Source organism: Myxocyprinus asiaticus, chromosome 5 (genome assembly GCF_019703515.2).
Source record: "Myxocyprinus asiaticus isolate MX2 ecotype Aquarium Trade chromosome 5, UBuf_Myxa_2, whole genome shotgun sequence".
Taxonomy (NCBI): Eukaryota; Metazoa; Chordata; class Actinopteri; order Cypriniformes; family Catostomidae; genus Myxocyprinus; species Myxocyprinus asiaticus.
In genome coordinates, this window is record NC_059348.1 from 50,074,949 (window position 1) to 50,100,583 (window position 25,635).

A 25,635-nucleotide genomic window follows, 5' to 3' on the forward strand; every position below is an offset into this window, starting at 1 on the left:
ATTGATGCGAAACGAAATATTAATTTACTACCTCACCTTACTTCCTGCGAGTGTCTCTGTTTACACTCTGTCTGCTTGTCCAAAACTGCAGGTTTTAAATTGTTTTTGGGATTTACCCATTAGAATGTTTTTGGTCTGTGTGCACACTGTATGGCTGTGCCAAAATTGTGTATAATAGCAAACACTGATGTGACACACTCCTTTGCTTTTCTAAATTGATCTTATTGCTAAAAAGTGATATGTAATAATTTCACAGCTGTATTGAAATTTCCATTCATGCATTTTATTGAAATGCTTGGCAGGAGATTGTTTAGGAGGATGCCAACAACATCCAAGAGGAAAACTGTATTGCTCAGACTGGTTGCTCTTTCAAATCTCTGGAGAATATATGAAATTCTCAGTTGTTAATTTTAAGTTTTCTCTCATCATTGTCTCAGATGGTTCTCCTAAAATGCCTGTGGAGAAATTAAAATAGAAAGAAATACCTATAAGTCAGTTGTGGACATTAAGAGTATAGAGCTATAAAATTAATGTGGACGGCATAGCTCCACATTTGGTTTTGGGAAAATTTAATTTCGAAATCAGACTTTTGTTTGCAGTCTGGCAACTCCTGATCACAGTTTGAGACATTGTTAAGATCTCTTTTGAAAATCAGGAGACATATGTGAGATTACTGGGGTCTTTTCTCAAGAGAAACATCTGAGAAAAAGGTTGTTGAAAGAAAAAAATATCCATTAGCTCTCCATTTAAATACTTTATTTCCTATGGGTCACCAAAACGTATCACAGTTTTAATGAAAGATCTGCACGGTTTTCTATGATTCTGTGCCATGTTAATATTTGATTCTCAAAAATGGCATGTGCATCTTCTTTGTTCTGTTTTAGCTAGAAAGTATGCGCTAGTCATTTTGTTTTGACAGTTCTGGGTTATAAAAATGCAGCGACAGGAAATGCTTTAGGACCAAACATGCGCAGTAGCATTATAATTCCTTTGTTATTGTTTACACTCTTGAAATTATCTATAGGATGATAGCAATATTTTGCCACTTATTTACATTATTTTGTCTTCAGATCACTGTTTTGCTTAGGAATTATTCTTTTAAAATGTACAAAGAGGTACACAAGCTATTTTATTGTTCTAACAATAAATAATTTCCATTGAACATGGATTGTATCTTTTGTACACATGACAGGCCAAAATTTTAGGGATTAAAGATAAACAGGCTACTAGATAAAAAAGGTAAAACGTAAAAAAATCAAAATAATAATAACTGATAACATGATAATTTATGTGTGAAAAAAGGTTATTTTGTACCTCAAATATTTTGGACTTCTGTTTTTACAGTTCTAAACAATACAATTCAAATTTGACATATGTTAGAACATTACAAACTCATAATAGGCTATACATTCAGCATGCTTTATGTTTTTGGTTATTATTTATTTTTGATAGGTGTTTCTTTAAATTAAACAGAAAAAATATTACTTTTTTAAACATTTTAATACAACATTATACAAAACTTTACTTTTTACTTTACAGGTACAATGCAATAAATGTATGTAATTAATTATGAATCAATACCTGTATGCCAATGGTTTTAATTTGGTCAGTAATTAGCCAATACATATCGGTGGCCGATACATAGGTACATCCCCACCTTCTATTCCAAATATTGTAACATTCTTGTCATAAAACTTCATAAACATTTAAAGTTGTTTTCTCTGAAGTTGCCTGTGATCTGTTAATGCATGCTGAGAGTAACTGCACCACTAGAGAAAGCTAGATGCCCCACCATGCTATTGTACATCTTTTAGAAAGTGGTAAATGCCCCTTTGAAAGGCGCCTGCAATGTGGCAGTATCTATGAAGATGTAGATCACACAAGCACCACTGGAGAGGGGCATCAGTCCAGTGACCTCCCCTCCAAAACACCAGACATACAGGCGGCAGGGGGTGTATTCTTCAGAGCGCACATGGCAGAGGAATACAAAGAGGGAGAAACTTGGGTCGCTTTGATTCTGATGTCAGTTCTGAAGCCATAAATTGATTAATGAGTGAGTCGGTTGAATGGGCCTTTGAAAATGTTTTTCTTGAAATTCGTCTGTGCGTTGTCACATGCCGCTGAGGTGTTTAGCTTTGTGACCTCCAATGGGAAAAAATAAAGTATGAAAGGAATTAAGCCTTTCTGAAGTGTGCAATGTTGCTTAAGTTAAGGAGCACAGGGATATTTTTCAGAAAAAGTACATGATGTGATTTTGGAGATTATATGACTGACAGAATAACTGTCTACCTTTCTCTCGCTCGCAATCTTTTTGTTCTCCCTCGCTAGTCATTTTTGTTCCCTGGGCATTAGGATTGCTTTATTCTTTTGTTTTTCTCTCGAAGGTACATGCTGGGAAATTTGTCAGGAGCAGTCAACGTACAAACAGGCTGCTTGCAATTCATTTTTAGTTTAAATGTACACTGTAGTACAAAACAGAATCTTACAAAACAGTAGCTCTGTTCCAAAACCTAGTGAGCAGCCTTGCCATTTACTGTCTACATTAGCAGTTACCTTTCAAGGCAGCATCCTAACGGAAATTGAACCTCTTAAGTGACCTATGTAGAGCTTTCTATATAGAAATCAGCTTAGCTTGCCATTTAAATAGCTCTCCTAACGTGAAGTGCACAGGAGACTCAATGCACAGTTGATTCCAGCAGACTTTGTCAGTAGCATAAGGTTGCCAACTTTTTGGCAGAAATTATGGCAGATTTGTTTGTGTGACGTCACGCACCTGCATCTCGGCGAAATTGGAGTTGAAAATTTTCGCATGAGTTTCCAAGTTGGAGTTCCGACATCAAGTAGCGTTCCATTGCACTTTTCCTAGTAGGAAGTTGGAAAATCAGACTTTCAGAGTTGAATGGAATGCAGTATTGGTGTTAAAAAACTCGAGAGCGACCCCCACCCCAATCGGATGGCAAAACATCTGTTATTGAAGGCATCGTGTCAATTTTTCAAAGCTTGTGCTTTCTCAGATTGCATTCTCTGCAAAGGAAACAGGGTAACCCCCCCCCACCCACCCAAAAAAAAAAGATCGTAGAAGACAGCATAATGTTGCCGCCTAACTTTTGGAACAGCCTTCACGTAGGGAGCATGTCTATGATGCCTTAAATTGCTGTCTAGGTAGGCAGCTCACTGAGCTATTGTACTGCACTCAAAATTTATCAATTAATTCCAATGACTGATATTTGATGTTTTAAGTGCAGGTTACATTAGGTGAAGCATTGATATATAGTATGTAAGAGTTATGTACATTTCTGTTCATTCTGAAACCAAAAGGTCACTGCAATAGTGTCTTTTTCTTTTTCATTTGAAAAATCAAATAATATAGTTTTGCAAGAATCTCAAAAATGTATCTCTAAGGAGTCTTCTGACTATCAAACCTACACCTAATTGCAACAGAAATGTCATTAAAAGACCCATAAAGACCCATTCATTTATTTTGAACCAAGTTCATTAAAAGTAAAGCTTTCTTTGATTGAATTTGGCTTTTTGTGTAATCTGGTTTCATTCTTTTACTTTTTTGAACTTGATGAAAAAACAGCCTGTCATCCACTCCCCACTTCCTGAATCACATTTTGGGACTCATGGAATGGGTAATGCAGTATTTGAACTTTTCATCAATCCATATTTTTATGCCAGCTGCATTTTCAGTATGTTCAATTTCACCAAATTATTGAATGCTAAAGATACCTCAAATCATGCAATTTCTGTAGAGGGGTGTGCTATTATTTTCTTAAGCAATTGAACTTGTGATTTTTGCCTGGTGGATGATAAAATGGACAAAAAATCCCATAGATATGAATGAAGGAGCAACCCGATCTTGGGACCAGAATACTAGAGTAACTTGGAGATGGGCTGCTAGGCTTTTAATTTGGGCCAGTAAGAAACTGCCTAAAACCACCCAGAACACCCTAGCAAGCAACTAGCAAAGCCCTAGCAACCAGAAATGTGATGAAAACCAATCTGCATACTTAGCATCCACATTACAATGGCTGTGTCTCATTTGGAAGGCTGTATCCTCCGGAGGTCACATTTCTCGGCTGCATACATCATCGAGGTTGTCTCATTTCATAAAAGTGAGTAGGACACTTCCAATGCAGCCTTCGAATGCGACCTTCTTTCACGGGCATTCTGAGGATGCATGAGGTGTATCATTTGTGGGCACTCACAACCCACAATTCTTTGCTTCAACGGAAATGTAAAAAAAAAAAAAAAACTAATGCCAATTTGCCCGTAAATATGATGTTCAAACGCAAGTAATGTTAATTGCCAAGTTGAAGTACCTCAGTAGATGGGTGCAAAGTATATAATATGTATTATTATATTAATATATAATTAAAAAAAAGTATTAGACTAAAAGTACACCTGTAAAATCTATTTTCCTTTCTCTTTACATCATTATAACTCTCCTAAAATGTACCTCATACATTCCCTTCTTAAGGGACTTCGTCTCACTCGAAGCGCTAGCACTTGTTAAAGAGTGGCATGCTATCATAGCAACCATATTACGTTCCGTTTCAGTTTGTCCTATGAAGGCCGTCTCGTTTAAACAAGATTTGTTTAAAGGAGGACACTCGGTATACTGCAGCCTTCAAAGGATGCGTCCTACCTAGCACGCAGCCTTCAAAATGAGATACAGCCAATGCCCTGGCAACACCCTAGTGTTGCAGTGACTTTTTTTTTATTTATTTATTTTTTTATATTTATTTATCACACATTATACATTTGCACATATACAGTGAAATTCTTTTTTTTTCACATATCCCAGCTAAGCTGGGGTCAGAGTGAAGGGTCAGCCATGATACGGTGCCCCTGGAGCAGATAGGGTCAAGGGCCTTGCTCAAGGGCCCAACAGTGGCAACTTGGCAGTGCTAGGGCTTGAACCCCTGACCTTCTGATCAGTAACCCAGAGCCTTAGCCACTGAGCCACCACTACCCCTAGTTTTTGCATATCCCAGCCAAGCTGGGGTCAGAGCGCAGGGTCAGCCATGATACGGTGCCCCTGGAGCAGATGGGGTCAAGGGCCTTGCTCAAGGGCCCAACGGTGGCATCGTGGCGGTGTTGGGGCTTGAACCCCTGACCAACTAGTCATTAACCCAGAGCCTTAACCACCAAGCCACCACTGCCCCTTTTGCACAGGAAGGCACTGTTCACATTTTCTCAAAGTACTCATGGACCCCTAAAGCTGAAATTTGATTGGTCAATAATGTGTTTGGTAGGGCTCATTAATCATTTCAGCGGTCTGATAGCACATGTGTTTTAGTGTGCAGGTGGCTTGCAATCAGATCATTTAATCAAGTCTCTCTCTCCCCCTCCCTATTTTTCTGGTGTAGCCTAGCTGTTAAACAGCTCTAATGCTGGTGCCTACTGCATTGATTCAACCTACGTTCTGGTTACCAATTCATTTAGCCTTTGGGAAGTCTCGTGGGATTTTAAACAACATCCACTCTGGTCATCAGTCTTGAATTGACCCCCCTCCCCCCGAGCCCTGCGGTCTATGCTAATGCCTGCTTATTGAATGTAGGTTCCTTTAGATAATTTCATAAGTTGACATCAGTAATTTAGCCTCTGATTTTAATTTCCTGTTCTGTTTTTGCCGACTGATGAAGCCTTGGGTGTGTCTCATTCCATTCATAGTTCCCTATCTGTCACTCACTCGACGTTGTGTCGATGTAGTGACACTAGGGGTCACTCTTGGGAGCCCCAAACACCTCTGCTTTTTTAAAAAAAGGTGGAATTTGTATGCCACTCCCCCGGACATACGGGTATAAAAGGAGCAGGTATGCAACCACTCATTCAGATTTTCTCTTCGGAGCCGAGCGGTTCTATTCATTGAGCTGAATTCATCTGCCGAGTTCATTCACCTCTCTTTGCTGGATTTTACACCGCATTTCAGCGGCTTCTCCCCCTCTGCATCTGTGGTTTGCAGAGAACACCCCTGGGCGCTTCGGCAGAACATTTAAAAGAGTATATTCTAAAAGAGTATAATTTCTTTCTGAAAGAGCGACACACGGAACGTCTTTTTAAAGACGCGTCTTTTTAAAGATGCCTTTCCGTTTGTGTGTTATTCCTGGTTGCGGTCGTTATCTCTCTGCTTCCGACGGCCACAATCGCTGTCTTACGTGTCTGGGCACTGCCCATGCGGAGATGTCGTTCGTGGATGAGTCATGTCCTCATTGTGAGAACATGACCATGGCAACGTGTGGTCGCGGCTTGCTTTCGTATGAATGGTCGCCCAGCCTCACGCCGACGCGGAACTGACGGACGTGCTTTCCCAGGCGGCCGCGAGCGTCGGGCTAGAGTGGAACCCTCTACTCTCCCCTGAACCCTCGCGGCTCGACGATTGGTTCCTGGGCACGGGGCGCCGGCCATGCCCCGCCCCCAATCCTTTCTTCCCGGAAGTGCATGAGGAGCTGACAAGATCGTGGGAGGCACCTTTTACTGCCTGGTCCCGGTCTTTCAGCTCCCCTGCTCTCGCTACCCTCGATGGCGGAGCGGCCAGGGGGTATTCGGTGATCCCCCAGGTGGACAAGGTGCTCGCGATGCACTTGTGTCCGCAGAGCGCCGCCACCTGGCGCAGGCGCCCGAAGCTCCAGTCCAAGGCCTGTAGGTTTACGTCGTCCCTGGCACTAGAGCCTACTATGCCGCTGGACCAGCCACCTCCGCCCTGCACGCCATGGCTCTCCTGCAAGTACACCAAGCCAAGGTGCTAAAGAACTGCACGAGGGTAGTTCTGATCCGGGATTGATGCAGAAACTGCGCTCAGTGACTGACCTCGCTCTCCGGGTGATGAAGGTCATGGCACGGTCTCTCGGGCAGGCGATGTCCACCCTGGTGGTCCAGGAGCGCCACCTTTGGCTCAACTTGGTCGAGATGGGAGAAGCGGTCACAGCACGGTTCCTTGACGCCCCCATTTCCCAGGTTGGCCTGTTTGGCGATGCCATCGAGGAAGAAGCAGATGGAGGTTTTACAACATATCCTGCCCCGGCGTGGCTTAAGACCCCGCACCCTGTCTGCTCATCGCCAAGGGCGTCCTCCTGCAGCATCAACACCAGCTCCGCTGCAGCCCGCCCCCATGGCCCGGCTCCAGCGTGGAGCCCTCCGCAGGAAGCAGATGCTACCCGTCTCGCGGCCGGCCGCTAAGAACCCGAGGAAGGCTGGGAGGAGAATCTTTTGTCGCTGCCTGCCCAGGAGGCTGCGGCACCCAAAAGCCTGACAAAAGAATGGTTCCCTTGTCTCCTGGGTCACATATCCGATGCGCGCGGCCGTCGTCACGTCCACCATCCCATTTTGGCAGGTATGGCGCTCCAGCAGCGACCCCCCCACCCCTGTGAGCCCAGCTGTGTCACAAACACGCCCACACGGGATTGGTTCCAGTGGACTACGGGGACGAGATTCCTCCTCCCCCCTCCTCAACCAATCTTATGGTGGGCGGCAGGAGCCAGGTAAGTGCTTATATGTCCCTGGACTCAGCACGGCCACGGGGCTCGAGTCCCCTTGACGTGGCACCTCGAGCTCCATCCCGCTGCGAGGCCCCACCAGCCAGTACATCCGATATGATCATTCCCTTGGTCCCTCTTGCCTGGATTTTGGCGCATGGCTCGTGCTTTCCAACCCGTCGCGATGGCTGACCCGGACCGTCCGATTCAGCTATGCAATTCAGTTCGCCAGGCGCCTGCCCAGGTTCAGCGGTGTCCGCTTCACCTTGGTGAAGGGCGAGAATGCCGCTACCTTGCGTGTGGAGATCACTACCCTTCTGCGCAAGGGCGCAATAGAACCCGTCCCTCCAGCCGAGATAAAGAAAGGGTTCTACAGCCCTTAGTTCACCTTCCCGAAGAAAGGCGGTGGGTTGCGACCAATCCTGGACCTGCGAGTACTGAACCGGGTTTTGCACAGACTCCCATTCAAGATGCTGATGCAAAAACTCATTCTAGCGAGCGTCCGACATCTAGATTGGTTTGCGGCGGTAGACCTGAAGGACGCGTACTTCCACATCTCGGTCCTACCTCGACACAGACCCTTCCTGCGGTTTGCCTTTGAGGGCCATGCATACCAGTACAAGGTCCTCCCCTTCGGCCTGTCCTTGTCCCCTCATGTCTTCATGAAGGTAGTGGAGGCAGCCGCTAAGGGAAGTGGGCATCTGCATTCTCAACTATCTCGGTGACTGGCTGATCTTAGCTCACTCTCGAGAGTTGCTATGCGCACACAGGTACCTTGTGCTCCAGCACCTCAGCCGACTGGGGCTTTGGGTCAACTGGGAAAAAAGCAAGCTCTCCCTGGTTCAGAGCATCTCTTTTCTCAGTCTGGAGTTGGACTCAGGCTCGATGACAGCACGTCTCATGAACGAGTGCGCACAATCGGTGCTGAACTGTCTGAAGGCGTTCAGATGGAGATCAGCGGTTCCACTGAAACACTTTCAGAGGCTCCTGGGGCATATGGCATCCTCAGTGGTGGCCACACCGCTCGGGTTGATACATATGAGACTGCTTCAGCACTGGCTTCGGACTCGAGTCCCGAGATGGGCATGGCACCTCGGGACACATCGCATGACCATCACGCCGGTCTGTCGCCGCCTCTTCAGCCCTTGGACCGACCTGGCATTTCTATGGGCAGAGGTACCCCTAGAGCAGGTCTCCAGGCGCGTTGTGGTTACAACAGACACCTCCAAGACGGGCTGGGGCACCATATGAATGGGCACATAGCTGCCGGTTCTTGGACTGGCCCGCGGCTGCATTGGCACATCAACTGCCTAGAGTTGTTGGCAGTACTGCTCGCCTTGCGGAGGTTTCGGCCATTGATCCAGGGCAAGTACGTGTTGGTCCAGACAGACAATACAGCGATGTTAGCTTTCATCAACCGCCAAGGCAGTCTACGCTCCCATTGCATGTCACAACTCGCCCGCTGTCTCCTACTCTGGAGTCAGCAGCGCTATGAGCCACTCACATCCCAGGCGACCTCAACACTGCAGCGGATGCGCTGTCACATCAGGTTACCCTCAGGGGAGAGTGGAGACTCCACCCTCAGATGGTCCAGCTGATTTGGCGTTGATTCGGTCGAGCACAGGTAGACCTGTTTGCTTTCCGGGAATCCTCCCACTGCCCGACTTGGTACGCCCTGACCAAGGCACCTCTTCGTATAGATGCGTTGGCACACAGCTGGCCCCCTGGACTACGCAAGTATGTGTTTCCCCCAGTGAGCTTACTTGCACAGACCCTGTGCAAGGTCAGGGAGGACGAGGAGTAATCATCCTAGTAGCACCCTACTGGCCCACCCAGACATGGTTCTCGGATCTCACGCTCCTCGCGACAGCCCCCCCCGGTGAATTCCCCTGAGGAAGGACCTTCTTTCTCAGGGACGGGGCACCATCTGGCACCCGCGACCAGACCTCTGGAATCTCCACGTCTGGCCCTTGGACGGGACGTGGAGGACTTAAGTGGCCTACCACCCGCAGTGGTAGACACGATCACTCAGGCTAGGGCTCCCTCTACGAGGTGCCTGTATGCCTTGAAGTGGCATCTGTTCACTAAGTGGTGTTCTTCCCGATGGGAAGACCCCCAGAGATGCTCAGGTAGATAGGTGCTTTCCTTCCTGAGGGAGAGGTTGAAGGGGGGGCTGTCCCCTTCGACACAACGTCGAGTAAGTGACAGATAGGGAACGTCCTGGTTACTTTCGTAACCTCCGTTCCATGAAGGAGGGAACGATTGTGTCCCTCTTGCCACAACGTTGAAATACCCGCTGAAATGGCCGGGACCTGGTCTCGGCTCCTCAGCACAAAACCTGAATGAGTGGTTGCATACCAGCTCCTTTTATACCCGTATGTCTGGGGGAGTGGCATGCAAATTCCACTCGCCAATTCTCATTGGCCTTTTTTAAAAAAAGCAGAGGTGTTTGGGGCTCCCAAGAGTGACCTCTAGTGTCACTACATCGACACAATGTCTCGTTCCCTCCATCAGGGCGTTCCCTATGATGTCAATCAGTATATCATGTTCACGAATTCTACTTGGTAGTGAAATATATCCTTGCACAGATAGGATTAGTATCCAATTTTATCAAGCTAAAATCATGTTAACACATATAATGTTTACATCTTTTTTGCTAAACTTTTGAAACTGTATAATGTAATGTTTAAAGAATGTTTAAAGACCATTCACTTCTATTGTATGCATCTTACTGAAACTTCTATTGTAAGTGCCTTTTTATTTTAATAAACGAGGGACGTATCAAATTATTTTTGTATTAATAATAATAGTTAACTGTATATTTCTGAACAAAATAAAATAAAAATTGACTTTAGATACTGAAGAAGACATTATGGAATATCTGATTAGTGCTCACTGGTTTTTAAAATACATTCTGAAATTTTATAAGGAGTGAATGTTTTAGTGCACTTGAACGTTTTTGACAATGGGACAGCACTTGAAATATTTGCTCATACTGTCCACCACTTGTGCTGTAATGTTTTCCTTCTCTAAGGTTAATTATAAATGCTGGGGTGCCAGACAGATATACTGTCGATTGTTTAAGTATTTGGGTTGTCAATAATTCAGTCAAGTCATTAAAGAAGGGAAAACAAACAAAGGATGCATGTATAAAATACCATCAATATCTCAAATATCAACAATAAACATGAACCCTTAATATTGGTAAGACATACTAGCTGGAAATTGCTTGGAGTCAGGCCTTTTTCAGAGCATGTCTGTCTGCCAGGGAGCTGTAGTTTAACCCTCAGCCTCTATCTTTCAGCCCTCTGTAAAGACCAGCAGTGTTGCTCTTGTTGATAACACTGCCGATTTTCAGCAATGCTGACCTCACAAAGTTTCCTTGGCCTCGACATTACTCTTCTCACCTCTTTTGGCTTTAGCTCTGTTTAACCTTTAAACAGAGGTTGCGGCTGCCGCTGTTGATTTTTGCTTTAAATGGAGTGTTGCAGACAGCACTGTTTGTGGTTAAATGCAGCATCCTCTATTCTCACCTCCAGGATTCAGTGCAAAAAAAAACAGTTTGTTAATCAGTATTTTTGTGTTGTTTTCCAGAAGAAACATCTAAATATCCTTTAAAAATAGATAAAAATGAATAAGATATAAGGTTTTTCTTACTCAGCTGGCAGATAGTTTTTTTTTTTTTTTCATTTTAAGCATAAACCCAAGGTTCACATAAGTAGCATGAATTATTCTCTGTTTGCTCCAAAAAATACAATTATTTATTTTCTTTGCACTCTGAGTGGGTATTAGATTTACCAGCTAAATTCTGTAGGAAACTTTATTCATTTCAACCCCCACCACATTTCCCCTAAATTAGACTACATTATAAAACATTTTTTTAACATTTCTTTAATCTTTTAAAATAAGAGTTTGATGTACTGTGAAAACATACTCCAACTTTCAGAACTCAACAACAAAAATGCATAAGATATCTAGACTTGTTTTCAGAAAATATGTCTTCAATTAAGCTTGTTTTTTATACACCATTGGAAATTATTTAAGGTTTAAATTGGGGGAAATTATGTCTATCTATCTATCTGTCTGTCTGTCTGTCGGTCGGTCGGTCGGTCGGTCGGTGTAGATGAACTCTGTTATGAGGTCTTTCTTGCAGGTTTTGGGGGTTTGTTGTCTAGTATATCTAGTATAGTTACCATCTGTGAAGTGCATGAAAACCTGGTTTTCCATGTCATAAACCCTTTAAAGTTTAGCTAAAAATCTTGAATGAGTTTGAAGATCTTTAAAGACTGTATAGAACTTTGCAGAGGGAAAATGTCAGAATGTGGAACTACAGAGCGTTCTAATCATTTGTAATGTTGTATTATTGCTCCTGCTCGCTTTAAACAGAATATGATGGATTTGTTTACAGTGCCGTCTCACTGTGATAAGGCTACAGTCAGTCTCAGTTATACCAGCATTCACTCTACATGTGTCTTGATGATCTCAGCTCGCTCCACAGTTTCTCTTTATCTCCGGCTTCTGACAGATCCTTTGAATGTCACTGTGTGCTTTATGCCTCTGAAGAAGCAATCAGCACAGTGTTGAGTTATTTCCTCTTGATTTTTTATTTTCCTGGCAAATGTTTATGTTGTTTTTTTAAAAAGAGTCAGAATGTTTGTCTTTTCATCAAATTAAAGCTTATTGCACCCCTGACAGTCAGAGCGGGAATGTTTTTCACGAAACAGACTTATTTAAAACCTCTTACCTGCTATAGACTTGTTTATCTCACTCGCTTAACGAAGTCTGGATGAATTTGGCCTCTATGCTGGATTAATGGAAGTGGTTTATTGATCCCAGTGGGGAAATTCATGGGCTTTATAATAAGTACACTGACCTATGACATGAAGGTTTTTATTAGCTGAGAACCATCACAGAAAGATACCAAATATTTTGGTGTTTTAGCACCTTGAAATGTGATTTAAACTTATTTGAAGTTAATTGATTTAACTGGTGGTTTTGTGACAAAGTAGGCAATGCAATTCCTTGAGGAGACTGTCATGTCATCCTTAAAATGGTATTTGTTGCTATTTTAACCTTGCATGATTAATTACATTTTTGCTTGTGATTATGCCAATAGACACTAAAACATTTCAGCAACAACAGTGCACAATAGTTCATTTTTTATTGATATTGTTTATTAATCAATAGTTGTCTTTACTAATTTCGGTTTCCATTCATAATTCATAATTAAATCCATGGCAATAGAATTATATTATAATATAGTTAATTAATAACCAGCTAAAATTAGTCAAGAATTTCTGTGCATGTTTAGAATGGGTTAAACTGGTAATATTTTTTGGTGAGTTGATTGACTGCAAAGGGTGAATGTTAATACCTAGATGTTTCTCATCTCATATTGTGCAAATTTACAGGGATGGATGGATAACAGAATGGATAGATGGAAAGATAAATGATTGATAGAGGGGGGATGGATAGATGGATGGAGGGAGGGAATAATGAATGAATGAATGAAAAATGGATCAATGAACAGATGAATGGGTGGATGAGTGAAATAACAGAGGAATGAACAGATGAATAAGTAGATGAATGAAAGAATGGATGGTTAAATGGATTGGAGAGGTGATGGATGTATGTATGTAATGATGGATGGATAAAAGAAAGAAAGAATGGATTGAATGAAAGAATGGATAGATGAATAGATTAATGGAGGTGATGGTTTAATGAATGAAAGAATAGAGGGATGACAGATGGATTGAGAGGTGATAGATGGATGAAAGACTGGATGAAAGAAAGAAAGAAGGAAATGAATGGATGGACGGATGGATGGACGTACGTATGTACGGATGGATGGATTTATGGATGAAATAATGGATAAATGGACTGATGGATGGATGAAAGAAAGAATGGATGGGTAAAAATGAATGGATGGATAGATGGATAAAAGAATGGATGAGAAAAAGAGAATGATGGATATATTGGTGAAAGAATGGATGGATGGACTGATGATGAATGGATGGATGGATGATTGAAAGAGGAGTGATGAATGAATGGATGGATGGATGGATAAATGGATGAAGGAATGGATGGATGGATGGATGAGGGATGGATGATTGATAGAGGAGTGATGGATGGATGAATGGATGAAGGAATTGATGGATGGACTGATGGATAGATGGATGGATGATTGATAGAGGAGTGATGGATGGATGAATGGATGAAGGAATGGATGGATGGATGGATGGATGGATGGATGGAGGGATGGATGATTGATAGAGGAGTGATGGATGGATGAATGGATGAAGGAATTGATGGATGACTGATGGATGGATGGATGGATGGATGATTGATAGAGGAGTGATGGATGGATGGATGCATGGATGGATGGATGGACAGACAGACGAATGAATGTATGGATGGATGAAATGGTGGATGGATGGATAAAAATGGATGAAAGAAAAAAGAAAGAGAAAGAAAGAAATGATAGATGGGTGGATGGATTGATGGATTGTTGGATGAAAGAATGGCTTGAAGGATGAAATAATGGATGGATGGATGGACTGGATGGATGGATGATTGATGGAGGAGTGATGGATGGATGATAGATGAAAGATTGGATAAATGGACTGATGGATGGATGGATGGATGAAAGAATGGATAAATGGATGGATGGATGAATGAAAGAATGGATAAATGGACTGAAGGATGGATGGATGGATGGATTGATGGATGATAGGTGGGTGGGTGAATGGATGGACTGATAGATGGATGAAAGAATGGATGGAGTGGTGGTGGAAAGATGGATGGATGGACAAATAAACATCTGTACATCACTGTGGTGAACAAAGAGGTGCCAGGGATAATACTATGGGTGGTACACCGGGGAGGAGACAAGAGGCAAGACAAGATTTTTTTTTAATGGATGTCTATGGAGGAGATGCTTCCGTGTGCTGAATAAACTGCTTATGTGAGGAAACAACTCATCACATAATGAATTGACGCCTTTCTGCTAATCATCAATATGTTTTACACTAAACAGTCTTTTTGAGATTTGAGTTTACTACGATAAAATTGCTGTTTTATAAGAGAAGACACGGAAAATGTTTCGACAGGTAGGTGTCAGTTTACAGCTCTGTACATTAATTTGTATGGTATCTGCAAAATGTGGCTGCATCCGAAAATGTATGCAGCTGCCTTGCTGCCTAATCAGTTAATAGCTTGACTGACTGCTGTTTTGAATGAATGGAACTCTAAAGGAAACTGGTCTCTGAACAGTTTGAAAAGCACCTTATTTTCATCCTGCCTCCGTATGCAGCATTTTCCTGGTTTCGGATGCAGCCTGTGACTTACTGTCGTAACATGTAGTTAATGTTACACTCTCTCCTACGGTAAAATCGTGGAGGTTGTTATCTCAGTATAGAAGATCTCTGATAATATTATGTGTCTGGTCTGAGGGTTAGAGGAAGGTGATTGCTAAACGAAGAGTTCACCATCTGTTTCCCGCTTATTCTCCTGGTGGAGATGAATATCAAAAGCATTTAGCACCTTGTACTTCCTGTTTATTTTCTGTGTTTATGGTGTGAAATTATTATTGTAAATACTCTGCACTATTGCATGCAGCCAATATTTATAAAGTGTTGCTAACTCATTTCCACCTACCATTGACATAATTAAACCGGATTTTCCGCACACTCTGAATGGGTTGTTGGCATGGGTTGTAAAAATCAATGGGGCTTGTATAGTGTATAAGTGTTTTAAAGGCAAGATAAAAAAAATCAGTGATGATAGAATTTTCATTTTTGGGTGAACTATCCCTTTAATGCAAACATCAGCCTATAAGCCACAAATGACAGAGAGGACAGATATTAGGACAGATATTATGTTCCCCTCGCATCTTTTAAAGACCTCTTATGGGGACTAGTAACCTTCAGAAGCCAACATGCTGGCTAAATTTAACCTCATTAAACGGGATTAAACACAGAAATGTCAGTGTCTAAGGAGCGTTTTCCCTATAACGTTTCTCAGCAGGAACAGAGTTCCTAGTTACGGACCACCATAGAGGTGGGACTGAACTTTGGAAATGGTGTTGCACAATTACAGGACAGTTTTCCTTTCATTTTCGTCTCTCCTGCAACATGGGTGCTTCATCATTTGTATTTTTCTTTGATTAAATTTTTCTGTGTGAAGGATTTTGGAAGGATTGGCAAGCATATGTGTATGAGAAACCTGGCAAGGTGTCAGATTCTAAATGCCAGCTTGTTTATAATATCTGTTGGTGATTTTAGTTGGTGGATGCACATACATAAATGGGCTACAGTTTTCCAGGCCCTTCTGTTCATTAAACAGCTGTTTCATTTCAGTTTGTGAAGGTTTTCATTCATTCGGGCCTTCGCAGAATGTCAAGTACAGTTTTTAGTCATGAATCAACTCTTCACAGAATTCTCACAACCATGAGGTTTAGTGCAAGAAACAATTATGACTAATATTGTAAGCGGCATCAGAGGAAAAAATGCTGCAAAATTGAAAATATTGCGAACATAACTTCATGACAACTGATAATAATTCGTATGAGATTGCAAAATCATAAGATATCATACAACTTCAGTCGTATGGAAAGGTATGACTTTTATTCCCATAGATACAATACAGGCATCACATTTTAGCTAGCCTCCTGTATAACACTTAATTTTAAGAAAGGAAATGTCAGTGAGCAAATTTGGTTACTCATTAAATTTCTAATGACTCATGCATATCAACAACCAGTAATATGCTTCCCTCTTCTTGTTCCAAAACCCCAATGTTTACTTTCTTCCATGGTACACAAAAGTTATTTTCATTAGGTATACAGTTTAGATAAGGAAATTTGACTTTATGGTTAGGTTTAGGGTTTGGGCAGTGGCGTAACGTAACTTAGATCTTAGGGGCCACAGTGCTAAGCACCTGTTGTCACCATTCTCTTTTCTGTATGGAAGTAAAAGTCGAACGTTTTTTCTGTGAGCCAACTTGTGCGATTTCTTATGATTTTGCCATCCATTACTTAAAACTTGTCATCGTGTTAAATATGGCCCTTTAATGGAATATTCCGGGTTCAATACAAGCTTAGCTCAATCGCCAGCATTTGTGGCACAATGTTTAATTTAGATTTTTCCCTCCTTTTAAAAAAACGAAGTTACAGTGAGGCACTTACAATGGAAGTGAATGGGGGCCAATTTTTGGAGGGTCTAAACACAGAAATGTGAAGCTAATAATTTTATAAAAGCACTTACATCAATTCTTCTGTTAAAACTCATGTATTATTTGAACTGTAAAGTTGTTTAAATTGTGATTTTTACAGTCGTTTTAGGGTTTTAGGGTTTGTTGACATTGCATTATCATGGCAATGAAGTTGTAAAATTACTTTTTTACTATAAAAAATAACTTTAAACAGAAAAGGTTTGTAAGCGATTTTATCACACTAAAATCATGTTAACAAGCATATTGTTTACATCTTGTGGCTATACTTTTAAAACAGTGAATATTTTAACATTTACGGATTGGCCCCATTCACTTCCACTGTAACCCAGATTTTTGCTTTTTTTATTTATTTTATTTTTTAAGAAAATTAGGGGCAAGTCAAAATTAATTTTTGTGCTAATCAACATTATGCCACAAATGCTTTCTATTGAGCTTAACTTGTATTAAACCCGGAATATTCCTTTAAATAACAAGATATCTAAATTTTTACAAGAAAATGTGAGTGGTGCTTTCCCATACAAAACTCGCTGCAACAATGCTAGGTTGTTGTGAGCCAACCCGATCTCATGAAAAGTCGTACATAATTTACAAGTTGGCTATTTCGTATGATCTCACATGACATTGTTCGCATAAACTCGAACGACTTCATCACATGCAAATTCCCGGATGACTATTGCGGAAGTAAGCGTGAGTTTCACGCACGAGGTGTTAAGGACACACTTATTAATATTATGCCCTTACCCAAACCCCTTATCTAAACTTAACCAATCAGTAGAGTTTGTAAACATGATAGGAAGCTGTTGTCGTGTATTAGATAGAAACGATGTCCAGCGATGTCATTGGCTGTAGTGAAGGTCGTAGGAATTCAAACGAGTGCAGTTGCAGGATATCATACGAATTAGCCAAAATTTAGAAAAGTCGTACGAATCCTGACGATTTTGCCGTGAGAGTGTGTTATGTGAGTGGTTGCAAAGGTGTTCTGATTGTTTTTTAGTACACAATTTGAGCTATCATTCTTGTATGTAGCTTAATTGGACAGGATGCTATGAAGTTTAGGGTTAAGGGTTTTGAAAAACCCTTATTTTCATGCCGATGTAAAGAACTTTTAATTACCATCATGTGCTTTATAAATAATCTTGCCTTGTATAACATTGAGTATGAATGCACTTTAGTGAGCACCTCTAATGAGAAATTAACCAAAAATTGCGCAAACACCTTTTGTAATTTAATTTAAGCCCATTTGCCACATTTCGATTTGAAACAGGCTCATGGAAGTTGGGCTCAGTCCCTGCTCTTCAATACTAGTGGGTGCCTTGCAGCAAACACACCAAGTAACACAACATCCATTTGCCAGGCCTGTTGTTTAATGGATGTTAGATCTTTTCAGGGTGGACATTTAGAATTAGAGAAACTCTGAGTCTGGAAACAAGTTACGTAAGAGTCATAATGAGGCAGTGAGTGAAATACAGATATATTCTCTCCCAATGACTTTGAGTGTGCGCCACTGTAAAGCTTAACCGTGCAACTCGCTTCATTTCTCACCCTTTATGACTGCACCCCAGACAGCGTGATGGAAATAGGTCTGCCTGTCTCTGGAGAGTAAATGTCAGAGCAGTTGTGACGGTGAAAAGCAGCAGTTTAGCGGTTAGCCGCGAGGCTCCATAGAGGGCTGGTCCCTGGGCTGTAAGGGAGGTGGCGGAGCTTCGAGCGGTTGCCAGGAGACTGGGGAAGGATAGAGCTGCAGTAGGGGTGTGTGTGTGTAGTTCACAGGTGGTTTTAGCTCAGATCAGCCCCTGCGTTTGGGTTCTCAGTGGAATCGAGTTCATGGAAGTGTGAGACAGATATGCAAACACCAAGGATGCTGTGCTTTATGTATAAAATGTCACAGTGCACCTAGTCTTGCATAGACAGACTAAAAGGCAAAAGTCTGGTCCAAATTGCAGCTTAGTCATCACATAAAAAGTAAAGTATTCAGAACAAAAGAACACTTTTAGAAAACATATTTATAAAGGCAAGGCACAATTGGGAGAATTACGTGTTATATGTCATTATTATCTTATATGAAGTGCTACACCTCCACTCTTAACTAATCTAAGTGAATCTGATTAGCTTGTTTCTTTAAATTAGATTAGAGTTGGACACTAATGTTTTTCTGTATGGAAGGCAGAAGGCAAACAGAAGGCAGTTTGTGGTCAACTGCAATACTTTAATATTTTAACAACATTTTAATCTTTTTCTTAACCCATTATTTGATTGGCCTGACAAAGAATAATACATTTTGACACAAAATTAGATAAGAAATACAAATAAATTGTATTTATTTTCGTGATGATAACTGGATGCCATAAAGTAGTGAGGTCATGTGACAACAATGTAGTATAGTAATGATTTTTAACTAGGCTTGCTTGCATATTTCCACATTAAGGCCTACTTATTAATTGTATTACCAACAATTTTTTTGTTTGCTTTTGATTCTTTTACTCATCCTTTGTTTGTTTTGTTTGCTTTTTTATTGTTGTTTTATATTTATATCTATAAGCCACAAATTTATTCACAGTTGTTATTTACATGAGGTTTTTCTGTCGTTGTTTGGACTCTGATCGACTTCGTCATTTTCCCTCTTTAAGTCTTTGCAGTTCTTTCTCCCGTATTTTACATATTCATAATATTATTATCATTAATTACTGCTATTTCTCAACAGTTCTGTAAGTTTCTGATGTGGACATGACTCACCAAATGCTTTTCGAAAGCCGTCTGTCTTTACTCCGCTTTTAAACAGAAGCCGCATCTGCAGCTGCATAAATGGATTTACACAGCAACAATATCGGGAAACAATGTATCATGCGTGCAAATGTTATATTTGTGGTAAAAACTTTGCCGAATATATTGATGCTGCACAGCTGACAGCACGCTGATTGTTAAGATGTGCTGGTGCGGTTGCCAGAAATTAAATTATATTTATACTATTATTATATATGAATAAGACATTGCATTTCCATTCTTTAGTGCCTACCATCAGACCTTTTGGTGACAGCTGCATTTTTAAAGTATCTCAAAAACACATAACCTGCGATTATTTGATTTCAACTCACGATGTGTGATTAGCAATTCGCCCAATTTGTTGTGATAGCTGGCAACACTGCATGCGCTGCTGCTGATCTAAAAGGGCGAGAGAGTGTGTCGCGTGCGCTTGTGCGCTGTTTAGAAAAACTGTTTCTTACTTGATTGACAATAAGTTTTCCTTTCACATCTGCCTGATTTGTGTTCATTATGAGAGAAGTATGAGAATAAAAGTATTCAAACAAAATTTTATAAAGTAACTGCATTCTGGTGCCTGAAAACTTAACGGGGGCTGAATACAGTTACTTCATTTTTGTATTCTGAATATATAACACCATTACATGTATTCAGTTACAGCCCAACCCTGGAGATACTGTAGTCTGACTGACACGTGAAGCGACAAATCACAGTTTAATTTAGTTTTTACCTGCCATTTAGGGATGGGATTATTTTAAATAGTCCTTAAGGTGCACTCGGTAATATTCATGTTTGTGCTGTGATGACACCTAACGGCGTAGAAGGAGCATCGTATAAAAACAGAATTTCCCAGTTACCAATGTCATTATAAAAATGTGCTGTTCGCAGCCAGCCATAAAAAATAGGTTTTGCGAGATAAAACATCAGAATTCAGGAGATTATACGAGCAATAATAAAACGTAATATTTAACTAATATTTAACTGGTCACACATGATCTCAACATGGCAGGGGCAGACTGGGAAGAGAAATCGGCCCGGGATTTTACATAGAAACTGGCCCAAAAGATTTGAGCGGGCTGGGATCGCTGTCCTTTTCGGCATATCGCGGCGCCGTTTTGTGGCACGTTCTGCATAACGCGGCGGACCATTTCAGTTTATCGCAGCCCATTCGGCCCCGTTTCAAGGCCGGCCCTTCGGGGAAAAGTCCCGGTTCTCCCGATGGCCAGTCCGCCCCTGCAACATTGTTGCATTAATGAATGTGCGCCAACATGTGACATGTAAAGTGACCAATCACAGTTTCACTGGGTGTTTTACATACCATTTAGGGGTGGGATTATCAGAAATAATTGATACCACAATAACAGACTGCAGTGAAAAAGATATGTAAATAAGGTTGCAGCAGTATTCACGAACGGTTTTAAAGAAAACATTGGTAAACTAGCATAAAATGTTTATAGACTTTGTGTTTAAAGTGTTTCAAACAAAACTCTGAATATCTGTCCAGCACATTTAACACCCAGACTATCAAGGTGATGAACTGGATTTGACAGGTGAATTCAGTTCAGTTTATAATTGATAAAATCAGCATAGGAATATGCTTGCCAATTCCAGTATAACTGTTCTATGGAGATTACCTCCATATTCATGCATGTGTAACCAGAAGTGTTATAATTGTTATAAAAGGTGTGATGACTCAGTCGACAGTGGGTTGGTAACAGTGAAAATGCACACTAGATACAAGCTGTTCATCTAATATGATTTCAAGTGACCGAAAATGTGCAATGTTTGTTTTATAGTATTTTGTAGTGTGTGAATACAGTGCACAGTAAATCACTACTAGATTTTTACATTTTCTAGAAAATGTGAGTGGTGCTTGCCCAGGCAAAACTCACCACCATAATGCTAGTTGTTTAAGTGTTCTGAGTGGTTTTAACATGTTGTAATGCAGTTGCAGTCTCTTCCCTATTCTGGTCGTTATATGTGGTTGGGGTCCCTTCTTCAATCTAAGTCTATTCATTGGACTATTTTTTGTAAAAGTGAATCAACACTAATACTTCATTGAAGTTGTTTGGTTGCCAATGTTAAGCTTATTGCTAACGTAACAGAGTCTATGGTATAGCCTTAGGTAGAGTTTAAGTTAATAATAAGTTAACAAAAATCAATATGGGACTTTTGCTTCTCCACACAGAATTGTAAAATTGTGAACTTACGTTAAAGCTTCTTTGTCAGAAGACATACTTGGTCGTTTGTGTGCTGTTAGTATTTTAGAGCACCATGTTGATTTGCAGCAATCCAGAACGCCTGACAACTGAGAGCTTGGCTGGTTAATTATGTGATTTTAAGCCACAAGATGCCAATCAGTGAGTCAGACAGTAACGATTCATTCGTATGAGGTAGCATCAGCAGGAGATATTCTCAGACTGCGAGTTGTATATTCCAGTGTAAAGGATGCAAAAAAAAAAAAAAAAAAAAAAAAAAAAAATTGGCTGGTGATTGTGTTTGTGGAGCGTAGGTTTTCAATTTCAATTTTTATATTGCAAGATAAGTCATCATTATTTTTGGTCAGTTTTCATGGAAGAGAAAGACATATTTTCAATGTGTGTATATGTGCTGAACGTTTTGTCAACTCTAAGGAGAACACTATAGATGGCTTTAAAAGACACAAACTTCAAACTTTGATCATGTTATATAATCTGCTCCATTGTGACATCACAGTCTGTCGTGGGCCTTCATTAGACATGTGATGACACTGTAATGTTGTCTGGTTTATTCTTATATTATGTTAGCTGTAATTAGAGAGCTCTTTGAATGCTTTCACCTGTCAGTTTATGAAGATCTGCTTTCTCCAGCACACAAAATTAGCCAGAGAACGGTGCAGTGATTATAGGTTCCATAGCTTTTACATTAATACTCTTTCATCTCTCTGTCCATCTTTCTTATTCGTGCTTCTTTCTTGCTGTGATTGTGTATTCAAAAGCATGGCGTTTCTTTCATTCGTAATAACACACTGATCCAAACATTTCAGGAAAACAGCAAAGTGCAAGGAAAACAGCTGTTATGTTACTTACACTCCAAATCTATATGTCAACAAACAAGCGTATCTTTTTCAAGGTTTAAACGAAGGGATCTATTAATCCTTTGTTTACTATCACAGTTTGATGAGTTGCTGTAGCTAAACATGGTACACCCAGCACCAAGTTTATGGGTTCGATTTCCAGGAATGCACTTACTGATTAAATGTAAATCTTGAATGTACTGTAAGTCAATTTATATAAAAGAATCCATTATAATCAACATGGCTAAACTGTATGCTTGCAGTCTAGACAGTACAGATAAATCGATAATCGACCAATATTTTTAATCAATATTTCCACTTTTCTACTTAATGGGTTATCGGTTCTCTAATATCGGGTTAACTGATAAAGTTGGACACAAAAGACTTTACACTTTAAATATTAATTAACACTTTAGCACTATTGATATTTTTTTTTTCTTTTTTTTTTTTTATAAAAATGGTTTCCTTAATCTGAGCTGTACAAGGCTTTGTGACTTATCCTTCACTTGCCACCTAAACACACATACACACAAAATTTGGACTAGATTTGATGAGTCTAGGTGGTTTTATCAAACAGTCCCCTGTTAACCCACCAAAGGAAATGAATGGGTGAGACTATAACAGAGCATTTTTTTTTATTTGTCAAATAAAAATCAATAAATCAGACACAATGCAGAACACACACCCACACACATACACATACACAAACGCACAAAGAAATGAATGGGTGAGACTATAACAGAGCATTTTATTTTTATTTTGTCAAATAAAAATCCATCAGCCACAATGCAAGACACACACAACACACACACACACACACACACACACACACACACACTTCAAGGTCAAATCAAAGTCTGACCCCACTGTGAGAAAGTTTATGCTTAGGTGTGGGAGCTGCACACCATGGTCAGGTGTGACTGCAAGCATGTTGTGGCATTATTGCAAAATCTCCAATGCATAACTTGTGATAATATTTAGAAATTACATTTGTTACAACATTGGCCTATAGAGATAAGCCAATGCATGAAGCACTGAAGCCATCTACTGGCCATAGTTGTCATTTCATTTAATTGTTATTTTTATTCAAGCAGATGCCATCAGAGACCCCCAATGCATGACATTTTTTTTATGTTTGATCGAACTTTCAGTTTACTGAAATGAAGTCTTTTACTGAGGTGAAGATAACATAAAATGTGCTAATTTGATATAAATATGAATGGAGTAATTGAGTAATTTAGAGGTAAGCAAGGTCAAAAATACCATCAAATCTCAAAGAAATGCATAACTTTAGATTTTTTAGATTTCTTTAGTGTAGATAGTGTTATTACATTTATATAAAAAAAAAAAAAGAAAAAAAAATGGGGGTTCCACATTTGATGTTTCAGGTCAAATTTGATTCTGAACAGCTGGACCAGGGTTCTCTATTGTTAAGTGTACAAGGGTTATGTTAGGGGCTTTGAACAAGTATTGCAACTAAAACTAACTAGTCAAATTAATTCTTTGTAGACTGTGCACAGTATTAGATTTTTAAAGCAGTTCACCGCAGTTTAGTGATAAATTATTAAGTTGTTAATGTGCCTAAAAGCAAAAATATAACAAGAATTAAACATCTGTTATGCATATTGGTTACTGGACATTTAAACACAAAAATAATTAGCATCTTATCGATCATTAAAAAAACAATATGCGTAGTTCTCTAGTAGACAGCTTCAGTGGTTATAATGGAATCGATGTTTGTCGCGTTGTGAGAAGTTTTCTGTCCATGGTAAGAGCGAAAATACTCCACAAAGATACAGAATCAACCAGAGTATATTTGAATATAATTGGAGAGATGTAGATTTGTCACGTTGTGAAACGTTTCTGTCCACGGTCAGAGCAAAAATACTGTACTATTTCCCTGCAGTTCAAACACTGGTTCTTTGGCACTATCAAAGCTTTTCTCTGTTTGTCAGAGCACCCTAACCAATGGGATTTCACTTTGGGCGGAGCTACCCAGAATACCAGAAATAAAATAAAAAGTGACTGAAAAATTGTTGGTCAGCTGGTTACATTTACATTATATTAAATAATTCAATATCTTTTATCCAAAGCGACTTACAAAATAGGAAAGAACACAAGCAATATATAATACAGGAGCCGAGAATATTAGCAATGGCACAATACCAAATTTCAAGAGTAGACTAGAGTAGTACAAAAACTAAAGTACAGGTGTAACTGCGAGAAAAGAGATTTTTTTTTTTAATGGTAATAGGAAGTTAATGGTAATATATAATTATATTAATGGCAATAGGTAATGATAATAGACACCTCCTATTACTATTAAATGTAATAGAGCAGGTAATAACATTAAGACGAAATCTCAGGTAATATAATATAATTATATAATTCACTATACTGTGTATACTCTTCTATAATGTTGAAGAAATAGAATTTATTGTTATTTGTTTAATTAGGTCACACCTAATTAGGATACTGTGTGAGACTGATACTGCTTTCAAGGATGACTGCCCACCAAAATATCTAAAGTATATCTGTAATGCAGGAGTGTGAAGCTATTCTTGTGTATTGCTCGTCTCTTTCCATCCTAAGCCATTAGACAGGCCAAGGTTACCAAGGATGGAATAAATACAGTTCTGTACAGTTATAACACTGGCTGCATTTACTTTAGTTCTTTATGTGTGTCACACTGTGCATTTGTGCTGCCACAGTGGTGTAGCCCAGTGATGTGCATTAGAGAGATCAGAAATATGAGGTCTATCTGTTCCTCGCCATGGGACAGTTTCACATGAAGCTCAAAGGCGTGCCAAGGATACTTTTAAATGGATAACATTAGCCAGATGAGTAGTGTTACAGCTCACAGCCATGAATATGATAATAAATATGCAGATAGAGTAATTAAGAACACAAATGTTATGTTATTAAAAATTTAAGCACTCTCATTGGGCCTTTGGAGGCTCCTGTGGGCCCCACCATCACTTTATTAGAGAACTTACACTGCTTTACATAATGAGCTGGACCTGAAATGAAGATACACCTTTCGTGCATTGTCTCACTCCTTCTTTCTCATATTTTCTTTCTCCCCATGCATCTCCCCCACTGAAAGAACTG

At 40.2% G+C, this 25,635-nt stretch overlaps 1 protein-coding gene across 1 annotated transcript in view; it reads left to right on the forward strand.

Moving 5' to 3' along the window:
- Positions 1 to 25,635, forward strand: part of LOC127441556 (semaphorin-6B-like) — a 163,675-nt gene that overhangs the window by 7,539 nt on the left and 130,501 nt on the right. The window lies entirely within an intron of this gene.